Source organism: Neoarius graeffei, chromosome 2, assembly GCF_027579695.1.
Source record: "Neoarius graeffei isolate fNeoGra1 chromosome 2, fNeoGra1.pri, whole genome shotgun sequence".
NCBI lineage: Eukaryota > Metazoa > Chordata > Actinopteri > Siluriformes > Ariidae > Neoarius > Neoarius graeffei.
Genome location: NC_083570.1, coordinates 46,902,118 through 46,914,504, shown reverse-complemented (window position 1 = coordinate 46,914,504; position 12,387 = coordinate 46,902,118). Strand labels below are relative to the sequence as shown.

Here is a 12,387-nt window from a genome sequence, read left to right as displayed (position 1 = left end):
TTGACAGTCTTGAGTCAATATTCAGCCGACATGGACTACCTGTGACACTAAAATCTGATAATGGACCACAATTCAAGTCAGATGAGTTCAAAGATTACTGTGCTGAGAACGCAATCGTACATCTCAGGACAACGCCTAAATGGGCTCAAGCGAATAGTGAAGTGGAGCACCAGAACGCTTCAATCATGAAACGCATCCGAATTGCACAGTCAGATGGATTGGACTGGCAGAAAGAGCTCAGGCGATATGTCACTGTGTACAGAGGAATTGTGCACAGCACAATAGGGAAGAGTCCAGCAGAACTTTTGTTCAACAGAAAGATGAGGGGCAAGTTGCCTGAAATCACATCTGCACACATGGACCTGGAAGTGACCGATAAAGATGCTGAACAGAAAGGGAGATACAAGCTATATGCTGATGAGCAGAGAAAAGCAGAATATTCAGACGTGGATGTGGGAGATAAAGTCCTGGTAAGACAAGAGAAAGTGGATAAGTTCACTACACCATTCAACAAAACACCACATACAGTAATCAGTAAGAATGGAAACAAAGTAACGGTGGACTCACCTACCGGAGCCTAGTAGAGCCGGAATACAACCAGTGTGAAGAAGTATATCACAGACCAACAAGGAACAGAGGAAATGGAGACCGGTGATGTTGGATTAAACCTGGAGCCACAAGCAGCTATTGACTCCTGTGCTATTATGCCAACTGAACACAGCAGTCCTCCAACACCTCTTCTTAGACCTCAGCACCAAAGAAAACCACCAGGGAGGCTGAAAGACTTTATTACTACTTAGGTCACATGTTCTGATTGAGATTAGTGACTGCTGTTAGTCAATGTGAATGTTTGCTATACTTAAGCAGATGAGTTACAAATGAGTTGCAGATATGTTACAAGTGTTTGAATACTGAGGATGATTTTCTTACATGAAGACAGACATAAAGTAGGTTACTGAGAATTTTGGTTAAGTTAGTGCAAGTAACTGAGAAAATTCCTTTGAAAATAAATATGTTTATTGGATAAAGTTTATGTCCAAGTAAAGGGGGGGGGGGGGGGGGGGGTGTCATGTCCTGAACAGAATGCTATCCCTTTAAGAGGAACCTTATGTTGAGTGTATAATTGGGGAGCATTACCAGTGTAACACAGATGTACACAAATGATTCCACAAGTAAAATGCAGTGAGTTGAAACTTGGTGTCCGTGATTAAATTCAGAGTCCTAATTAATGGATTAAGGACAACATAAAACATAACAGCAATAGGTTGAGCAAGGCACAAACAGACTATCATAGACTAGACAGAATCAAAGACGAGAAACAGGAAATCAGGGATCACGAAATCAAACAGGGAAATAAGGCTCGGTAATATACCAGCAACACAACCCAATACTTCGCAAAGTAAGTGTGTCTTCACAGTTTTTATATAGGTGTGCTGATTGCGCCTTAATCCTGTGCAGGTGCGAGTTGTTTCCGGTGCGCATGCGAGAGTCCGCTTGGCGGGCGCACTGTCCAGTGTGTGCCTGATAGTCTATCTGATGCACACGCCAAGGCACGCAGGTGTGACACTCTTGCACAAAATGAGTACAAAAATTAATGGAGATATAAATATCTTATGCCAAATTATTATGGCATGTTACAAAAAATAAAGAAAAAATCTGAGTCCTCGTCTCCAATTTACGAGTCCGAATGCAGTTAATGCATGAGTCCGAGTCCAAGTCCGAGTCATCAGTGCTCAAGTCCAAGTCAAGTCACGAGTCCTTAAAATTAGGGCACGAGTCGGACTTGAGTCCAAGTCCTGGACTTGAGTACTACAAGCCTAGAATAAAGTGCTTACTGAAATGAATTTGTGTGTGTGTGTGTGTGTGTGTGTGTGTGTGTGTGTGTGTGTGTGTGATGGCAATTGCATATTTGCAAGCTGAGCTGGTGAAAAATGGAAGTTTATTAACCTTAAAGTAACTTGTATTGCTCATATTCTTGGCTTCTGTTATTGCTACTTTGGTGTAGGAAGTTAGATTTATGTGACGAACTTGACATCATTATTCAGGAAGGCTGTAAATAAATAGGGATCATTTGACATTGAGCTCAACAGCTACAGTACAAATGAATACATTTTCTAAAAATTAGATAAAAATATTCTGTTCATTATAATGTAACAATCACTTCAAATAATGTACAACCCCAATTCCAAAAAAGTTCGGACAAAGTACAAATTGTAAATAAAAACGGAATGCAATAATTTACAAATCTCAAAAACTGATATTGTATTCACAATAGAACATAGACAACATATCAAATGTCGAAAGTGAGACATTTTGAAATTTCATGCCAAATATTGGCTCATTTGAAATTTCATGACAGCAACACATCTCAAAAAAGTTGGGACAGGGGCAATAAGAGGCTGGAAAAGTTAAAGGTACAAAAAAGGAACAGCTGGAGGACCAAATTGCAACTCATTAGGTCAACTGGCAATAGGTCATTAACATGACTGGGTATAAAAAGAGCATCTTGGAGTGGCAGCGGCTCTCAGAAGTAAAGATGGGAAGAGGATCACCAATCCCCCTAATTCTGCGTCGACAAACAGTGGAGCGATATCAGAAAGGAGTCCGACAGTGTAAAACTGCAAAGAGTTTGAACATATCATCATCTACAGTGCATAATATCATCAAAAGATTCAGAGAATCTGGAAGAATCTCTGTGTGTAAGGGTCAAGGCCGGAAAACCATACTGGCTGCCTGTGATCTTTGGGCCCTTAGACGGCACTGCATCACATACAGGCATGCTTCTGTATCGGAAATCACAAAATGGGCTCAGGAATATTTCCAGAGAACATTATCTGTGAACACAATTCACCGTGCCATCCGCCGTTGCCAGCTAAAACTCTATAGTTCAAAGAAGAAGCTGTATCTAAACATGATCCAGAAGCGCAGACGTCTTCTCTGGGCCAAGGCTCATTTAAAATGCACTGTGGCGAAGTGGAAAACTGTTCTGTGGTCAGATGAATCAAAATTTGAAGTTCTTTATGGAAATCAGGGACGCCGTGTCATTCGGATTAAAGAGAAGGACGACCCAAGTTGTTATCAGCGCTCAGTTCAGAAGCCTGCATCTCTGATGGTATGGGGTTGCATTAGTGCGTGTGGCATGGGCAGCTCACACATCTGGAAAGACACCATCAATGCTGAAAGGTATATCCAGGTTCTAGAGCAACATATGCTCCCATCCAGACAACGTCTCTTTCAGGGAAGACCTTGCATTTTCTAACATGACAATGCCAAACCACATACTGCATCAATTACAGCATCATGGCTGCGTAGAAGAAGGGTCCGGGTACTGAACTGGCCAGCCTGCAGTCCAGATCTTTCACCCATAGAAAACATTTGGCGCATCATAAAACGGAAGATACGACAAAAAAGACCTAGGACAGTTGAGCAACTAGAATCCTACATTAGACAAGGATGGGTTAACATTCCTATCTCTAAACTTGAGCAACTTGTCTCCTCAGTCCCCAGACATTTACAGACTGTTGTAAAGAGAAAAGGGGATGTCTCACAGTGGTAAACATGGCCTTGTCCCAACTTTTTTGAGATGTGTTGTTGTCATGAAATTTAAAAATCACCTAATTTTTCTCTTTAAATTATACATTTTCTCAGCTGGGCGGCACGGTGGTGTAGTGGTTTGTGCTGTCGCCTCACAGCAAGAAGGTCCGGGTTCGAGCCCCGTGGCTGGCGAGGGCCTTTCTGTCCGGAGTTTGCATGTTCTCCCCGTGTCCGCATGGGTTTCCTCCGGGTGCTCTGGTTTCCCCCACAGTCCAAAGACATGCAGGTTAGGTTAACTGGTGACTCTAAATTGACCGTAGGTGTGAATGTGAGTGTGAATGGTTGTCTGTGTCTATGTGTCAGCCCTGTGATGACCTGGCGACTTGTCCAGGGTGTACCCCGCCTTTCGCCCGTAGTCAGCTGGGATAGGCTCCAGCTTGCCTGCAACCCTATAGAAGGATAAAGCGGCTAGAGATAATGAGATGAGATAATGAGACAAGATGAGATTTTCTCAGCTTAAACATTTTATATGTCATCTATGTTCTATTCTGAATAAAATGTGGAATTTTGAAACTTCCACATCATTGCATTCCGTTTTTATTTACAATTTGTACTTTGTCCCAACTTTTTTGGAATCGGGGTTGTACACATCATTCATGAAAAGAAATATGTAATGGACTGCCATGGACTGCATGTGTAGATGAACTGAAGAACTGTTATGGACACACAAGTAATAGTGAGACTTCTTGGGTGAATGTTACTAATGGCCCTTTTCCACTACCCTTTTTCAGCTCACTTCAGCTCGCTTCAGCTCACTTCAGCCCGACACGGCTCGCGTTTCGACTACCAAAAACCAGCACGACTCAGCTCGTTTCAGCCCTGCTTAGCCCCTAAAACTCGCACCGTTTTGGAGTGGGGCTGAAGCGAGCCAAGCCGTGCCGAGTGAGGCTGGGGGCGTGAGCAGACACTCCCCTGTGCACTGATTGGTGAGGAGGAGTGTCCTCACATGCCCACACACGCCCCGCGAGCACGCTGGGATCTGTAAACACTGCAAACCCGGAAGGAGAATAATTACGAATTACGAGAATTTCTGAAGCCTTATGCGCCTCGCCTCATCTATACGCTCTTGCCAGTATCTGTTGGCGTTGTCGGTGACAACAAGCCACAGCACCAAGACCAGCAACACTAACGACTCCATGTCCTCCATGTTTATTGTTTACTATCCGGGTCGTGAGACTACCGCTTAAAAGATAACTGAATCAGTGACATACAGAGCATCGTGCACGAGTTCGCGGAGCGCAAGGCTCGTCGTATGCCCTTCAAATAATGCGCGCAGTAGGCTATTGATGTTTTATTATGAGCCATGTACAGTATGTCGCCTAATGTTTTTTTGTTTCTGAGTTACATGTTCGTTTGAAGGACTTAATGTACAAAATAACATAGTTGCACCCCGTAGTGTTGAAATTGGTAAACACAGTGCATTCAGTGAGGTTTGCACCGCCCTCCTTTTATTTCTGACTCTTCCTGTCACTGTTGCAACCTCTGAGCGCTCATTCGTATGCCCTTCAAATAATGTGCGCAGTATAGGCTATTGATGTTTTATTATGAGCCATGTACAGTATCCTAATGTTTTTTGTTTCTGAGTTACATGTTCGTTTGAAGGACTTGATGTACTAAATAACATAGTTGCACCCGGTAGTGTTGAAATTGGTAAACACCGCAGTTGCGGACATTTTGTAGCCTAAAATGATGTTATGATAAGCTTTAATAAAGGGCCCGGTCATTTGCCCCGCCCCCGGCCCGGCTCTGACTTGTTCCGCCACTGTCACTGATGTCACTGTTTGCGCTGCTTAACGACATCACGTGACGTCCACCCACTTTCGCTAACTCCACCCAATGTGTCCACCCACTTCCAGCCAGCACGGTTCAGCGCGGTTGTAGTCGAAATGCAACTCCAACAGCCCCGCTCAGCTCGACTCAGCTCGACTCAGCACGGCACGGCTCAGCCGCGTTTGTAGTGGAAAAGCGGCATAATAGACCAAATTCCTCTATGCAAGCATTTCAAAAGGAGAGTTTGAGGTTTTTTTTTGTTTTTTGAAACCCTTTTAATGACCACAATATTATTGGGTCAGGTCTGAAAATTGATGTGAACACTCCCTTTAGTTGTTAAAAAAACACAAGTAAAACAAATATCATTGAGATTTCATCAGAAAAATAGATGTGATCAATTCTGCCCACTTTCTGTAGAAAATGCTATATGGTATCAGAGCAGTTGGATTCAGTGAAAGTTAAAGTAATTCAGAAAGTTTGTAAATATTAACATTCATTCATTCATTCATTCATTCATTTTTTTTCAGTAAGCGCTTCATCCTAATCAGAGTCATGTTAAATCTGGAGCCAATTCCAGAAACAGTGGGTACAAGGCAGGAAAATACACCTCAAATGGGATACCAGGCCATTGCAGGACACCCTTTGTACACATATTCACACATTCATTCACACCAAGGAAATTTGGCATAGCCTGAATGTTTTTGGACAGTGGCAGAAAGCCAGAAGACCAAGAGGAAACCCATGTGAACATGGGAAGAATATGCACAAAAAGCTCCACACAGACCCAAGCTCAGGATTGAACTAAGAACCCTGAAGCTATGAGGCACCAATGGATAGATCTACAACCCCAAATCAGAAAAAGTTGAGATGGTATGGAAAAATGCAGATAAAAAAAGAAAGCAGTGATTTCTAAATTTACTTTGACTTGTATTTCATTGCACTAGGTATGAACCCAAGAAATTTCAGGTTTTGTCTGGTCAGCTTCATTTCATTTTTAATATACAGTGGTGCTTGAAAGTTTGTGAACCCTTTAGAATTGTCCATATTTCTGCATAAATATGACCTAAAACATCCTCAGATTTTCACACAAGTCCTAAAAGTAGATAAAGAGAACCCAGTTAAACAAATGAGACAAAAATATTGTACTTGCTCATTTATTTATTGAGGAAAATGATCCAATATTACATATCTGTGAGTGGCAAAAGTATGTGAACCTTTGCTTTCAATATCTAGTGTGACCCCCTTGTGCAGCAATAACTGCAACTAAACATTTCCAGTAACTGTTGATCAGTCCTGCACACTGGCTTGGAGGAATTTTAGCCCATTCCTCCATACAGAACAGCTTCAACTCTGGGATGTTGGTGGGTTTCTTCACCTGAACTGCTCGCTTCAGGTCCTTCCACAACATTTCGATTGGATTAAGGTCAGGACTTTGACTTGGCCATTCCAAAACATTAACTTTATTCTTCTTTAACCATTCTTTGGTAGAACGACTTGTGTGCTTAGGGTTGTTGTCTTACTGCATGACCCACCTTCTCTTGAGATTCAGTTCATGGACAGATGTCCTGACATTTTCCTTTAGAATTCACCGATATAAGTCAGAATTCATTGTTCCATCAATGATGGCAAGCTGTCCTGGCCCAGATGCAGCAAAACAGACCCAAATCTTGATACTACCACCACCACGTTTCACAGATGGGATAAGGTTCTTATGCTGGAATGCAGTGTTTTCCTTTCTTCAAACATAATGCTTCTCATTTAAACTGAAAAGTTCTATTTTGGTCTCATCCATCCACAAAACATTTTTCCAATAGCCTTCTGGCTTGTCCACGTGATCTTTCGCAAACTGCAGACGAGCAGCAATGTTCTTTTTGGAGAGCAGTGGTTTTCTCCTTGCAGATCTGCTATGCACACTATTGTTGTTCAGTGTTCTCCTGATGGTGGACTCATGAACATTAACATTAGCCAATGTGAGAGAGGCCTTCAGTTGCTTAAAAGTTATCCTGAGGTCCTTTGTGACCTTGCCGACTATTACACGCCTTGCTCTTGGAGTGATCTTTGTTGGTCGACCACTCCTGGGGAGGGTAACAATGGTCTTGAATTTCCTCCATTTGTACACAATCTGTCTGACTGTGGATTGGTGGAGTCCAAACTCTTTAGAGATGGTTTTGTAAGCTTTTCCAGCCTGATGAGCATCAACAACTCTTTTTCTGAGGTCCTCAGAAATCTCCTTTGTTTGTGCTATGATACACTTCCACAAACGCGTGTTGTGAAGATCAGACTTTGATAGATCCCTGTTCTTTAAATAAAACAGGGTGCCCACTCACACCTGATTTTCATCCCATTGATTGAAAACACCTGATTCTAATTTCACCTTCAAATTAACTGCTAATCCTAGAGGTTCACATACTTTTGCCACTCACAGATATGTAATATTGGATCATTTTCCTCAATAAATAAATGACCAAGTATAATATTTTTGTCTCATTTGTTTAACTGGGTTCTCTTTATCTACTTTTAGGACTTGTGTGAAAATCTGATGATGTTTTAGGTCATATTTATGCAGAAATATAGAAAATTCTAAAGGGTTCACAAACTTTCAAACACCACTGTACATGCATTCCTGCATTTCAGGCTTGCAACACATTCCAAAAATAGTTGGGATGGGAGAAATGTAGGGCTAGTAATGAGGTATAACAAATAAATAATGATGTGATTTGAAACAGGTGATGTCAACAGGTGACTGTAATCATAATTTGGTACAAAATCAGTATCCAAGAAAGGCCTAGTCTTTGAGGAACAAAGATGGGCTGAGGATCTCCAGTTTGTCAACAAATGCATGAGAAAATTATTGAAATGTTGAAAAACAATGTTCTTCAAAGAAAGATGCAAAGGGATTTGGATATTTCACCCTCTACAGTGTGTAATATCATTAAACACTTCAAAGAATCTGAAGAAATTTCAATGTGTAAAGGGCAAGGGCACAAGACTAAGCTGAACACCTGTGCTCTCCAATCCATCAGACAGCACATCATCAAGAACAGTTATTCATCTATAGCTGATATAACCACATGGACTCGGGATTACTTTGGCAATGCTTTGTCAAGCACTACAATATGGAGTTACATCCACAAATGCCAGTTCATACTTCTCTTGGCTTGGAAGTATCTGGGATGGACAATCACACTGTGGAAAAGTGTATTGTGGTCAGATGATTTCTAGGTCTCAGGTGGGTCCTTCCTGGCTTTCCTAAGAACATGTCCCCAAACTTGTCCACCAGCTTGTTGAGTTCCTGTTGCTGGGCTGGAATCAGGTCCTTGCTGCATTGCCCTGGGGATCTGAGGAAGTAGTGGCAAAAGCTGAGAGCATAGGTTGGGGTTCAATCCAGCATTTTAACAGATTGATATGGTATAGCTGAGTATCTCAGCGCTTACTGGGCTGTTGTAGAAAGGGGGCTGTTGATGGCCCCCACTTGCTCCGTGATGGTGAAGGGCCTGTTCCAGGAAGCCAGGAATTTGCTTTTGGTGGAGGGGACCAGGAGCAGGACTCACTTGCCCAGTTGCTGGGCTGGCCAGTTGTAAAGTCTTGACTGGGTGGTCCGAGCCTTCTGCATGTATTGTCTGACAGTGGGGACAACTTGCTCAATCCGCTCTTGTATCTCTTTTATATACTCAATTACCATCCAGAACAGTAAGGGCTGCTTCTTCCAGGCATCTCTGGTGACATTATGTAGGCCCCTGGGCCTTCTCCTGAAGAGGTGCTTGAAAGAGGTGAAATCAGTAGAAACCTGGGGTGGTTTGCTGACAGTGAAGAGGGCATAGAAGGAGGAGGTCCCACTTCCTCCCATCTTCTTCCACCACCCTTCTGAGCATTATTTTGAGGGTCTGGTTAACACTAGAATTCACAAGGGCTCCAAGAATTTTCATCTCAAGCCATAGGGGGTGACACCTCCCCCTTCTCCCTACACAAGCTCACCCCTCCCTTTTCAGTGCAGTTATCACCTATGCAACTTTTATATTGTTATGCAAATATTGAGCGCTTATCAGTTTTAACAAAGCAGCACCTAATAAAGAGGAAAAAAACTTGTATATGCATGATTGACACAAGCACAATACATGCATTAGCACAGAATGTTTACCATTCAAAAGAGACAGTATCAGACAGTGTAAAAATAAGTGTGCTTTTATGAAAGAATAAAACTGAGTAAATAAAAAAATGACTCCAATGACGTTTTAGCATATTTAGTGAAGGGGAAAGTGTGGACAATGGAAAATAAGAATAACAAAAATATATAAAATTCAAGTGTAGACTGTGTGAAATCCAATTGATATTAATCAAAAATGAATGCTAATTTGTGTGTATATATATATATATATATATATATATATATATATATATATATATATATAGTGTGTGTGTGTGTGTGTGTGTGTGTGTGTGTTAATGTTAATTTCAAGAGAGACAGTATCAGACAGTGTAAAAATAAGGAGTGTTGTGCAGGAATGCAGTAAATGAGCACCATTCATTGAACATGCTCATAATTTTAGTGAACTGAACAAATCAGTTTGCAACTAATAAATGACAATGTGAGTGTAGTTCACTGGTGAGAGTGAATGATGTTCACTCAACAGAAGTAGGGATAATAGGCAAAAATTTAAATTTCTTATTGTGATCTGAAATACAATGTGTTACAATGTTTTGGGATTGCACCTTGGAAAACTATTCCATGACCATCTCGATTTTCTTGCATATTCCTTGTCTTGACCAGTGTTGTCTTATGGCAATGCGCTCTGATGCACTGCCTGTGACACTACTGATTTCCTTATATCAAAAAAAAAAAGTAAACACCAAGAATGCTCTAATGGTAGGTGAAAATGTATTTTTTTTAATTGCATGATCAAAAATTTCACGTTGGATTTGGTGTGGCTCTTTAAAAAATGAACGTGAACTAGACTAGTTCATTTTTGGGACTGTGAACTATGAATGTGAACTAGCTCATGTTAATCAGTGCGAACTGAATTTTGAATGAGGGAAACTAAGAATAGATAAAAAAAAACTTTTAATCTGACATGTAGACTGTACAAATTAAGTCTACACTTGAATTTCATAACCTTTTTATTTTTTACCTATTCTTATTTTCTGTTGTCCACACCACACTAAACATGCTAAAGCATGCATATATACATCAGTCTTAAACAAAATTAATGCATTCACAGCAAAATCTGAATAAATTTTATTCAGTTTTATTCTTGCATAAAAACACACTTATTGTATATCATCTGATACTGTCTCCCTTGAAAGTTACACATTCTGCGCATCGCGCTTATGTGAAGCACATGCACACACAGTTTTCCTCTTTGTCAGGTGCTGCTTCACTCATACTGACCTGCTCAACATTTGCATAATAATATAAATAAGTACAGGTGATAACTGTGTTGAAGAAGGAGAGGTTAGCTTGTGTGGAAAGTAAGAGAAGGGTCACTCACTTTGGTTTGGGATGAAAATTTCTGGAATTCTAGTGTTGAACTGCTCAATGAGGCCTTCAGTCTGGGGGTGGTTCTCGAGGTTCGGAGCTGTTTGACCTGCAACAGCCAGCTCATATCAAACATTGTCACTGGTGGTCCATCGGATCTGATGATAACGTCTATGTGCGGGTGTGGACTCGCAGATGGCTCTGGAGTCCGATGCAGGATCTGCATGTACAGTACGTCCGCAGTGAGGGCAGGAAAACTGTTCTGAATCACTGGATGCCTCAGCTGCCGCCTTTCTCCTAGCATGCGCCATGGTGATGTTGTCTCGCTGGTTGTCTTCAAAGTTTTCCTGGGCAAGGCATGTTAGGGCACGCCAGTTGGATCAATCCTGCACACACTCCTCCAGCTGCTTTGGGGCTATGCCAGCATAAGTGATGTTAGCCTTGACACAGTCTTTGAAGCATTTCACTGGCCTTACTTGTTTCCTTTTGCCTTGGCAAAATTCGCCATAGAGGAGCTGTTTTGGGATCCGGTGGTCATCCATGTGAATGATGTGCCCTGTCCATCTCAGTTGCACTTTCAGGATCATGGCCTCAATGCTGGTTATTTCAGCACAGTCCAAGACCTCGAGATTTGTAATCTTGTCCTGCCACTTGATGCCCAGGATTGAACGCAGGCTATACATGTGAAAGCACTCAAGCAGTCGATGCCCAGGATTGAACGCAGGCTATGCATGCGAAAGCACTCAAGCAGTCGAATGTGCTGACTGTACAGGGTCCAGGTCTCACAATCGTAGAGGAGGCTGGTGAGCACAATTGTCTTGTACACCTTGAGCTTGGTGGACTGCTGGATGTTGTGTTGATTCAGCACATGAACTCGCAGCCTGCCCAGGGCCTGGCTGGCTTTGGAGATCCTGGCGTTGATCTCTCTGTCAAGGGAGCCGTCACTGGAGATGATGCTGCTGAGGTAGTTAAACTCCTCCACAGTCTTCAGCTCTGTTCCATTGATAGCAATGGAGGGCTGGTGTCCTGTAGCAAGAGGACTGGGTTGGAACAGCACCTCTGTCTTGCCCAAGCTGACGGTGAGCCCGAAGAGATGGGATGCCTCAGCAAACTTATCAACGATATGCTGTAGGGCAGATTTTGTGTGGGCCATGAGGGCACAGTCATCAGCAAAGAGTGCCTCCAGTATCATCTTTTTGACTGTCTTTGTCTTGGCATTTAGGTGGTGCAAGTCAAAGAGAGACCCATCCATTCTGTATTTCAGATACACCTCATGTTCAAGATCTCTGACAGCATGGCTGAGAATGCAAACTAATGTTTCTTCAAACATTAGTTTGAAGAAAAATGGTATACCTTGGTCTGTTAGCAGGTCTTTCAGGAGGCCCATGCAGGAGAAGAGAAGGTCCAGTTCCCTTGCAATGCTTTTGGAGGTAGATTTGCAGATGGGCTTGTCCTCAGGATATTGGGTGGCATCGTCAATGATGATGAGGATGTATTCATGCTCCCAGGCTGACTTGGGGAGTGGACCCACCAGATCCATCCCCACTCTC

At 42.2% G+C, this 12,387-nt stretch overlaps 2 protein-coding genes across 3 annotated transcripts in view; one reads left to right on the top strand and one right to left on the bottom strand.

The window, feature by feature from the left end:
• Positions 1-12,387, top strand: part of slc38a4 (solute carrier family 38 member 4) — a 539,078-nt gene that overhangs the window by 545 nt on the left and 526,146 nt on the right. The window lies entirely within an intron of this gene.
• The window catches only part of ptn (pleiotrophin), a 162,894-nt gene that overhangs the window by 66,548 nt on the left and 83,959 nt on the right, over positions 1-12,387 (bottom strand). The window lies entirely within an intron of this gene.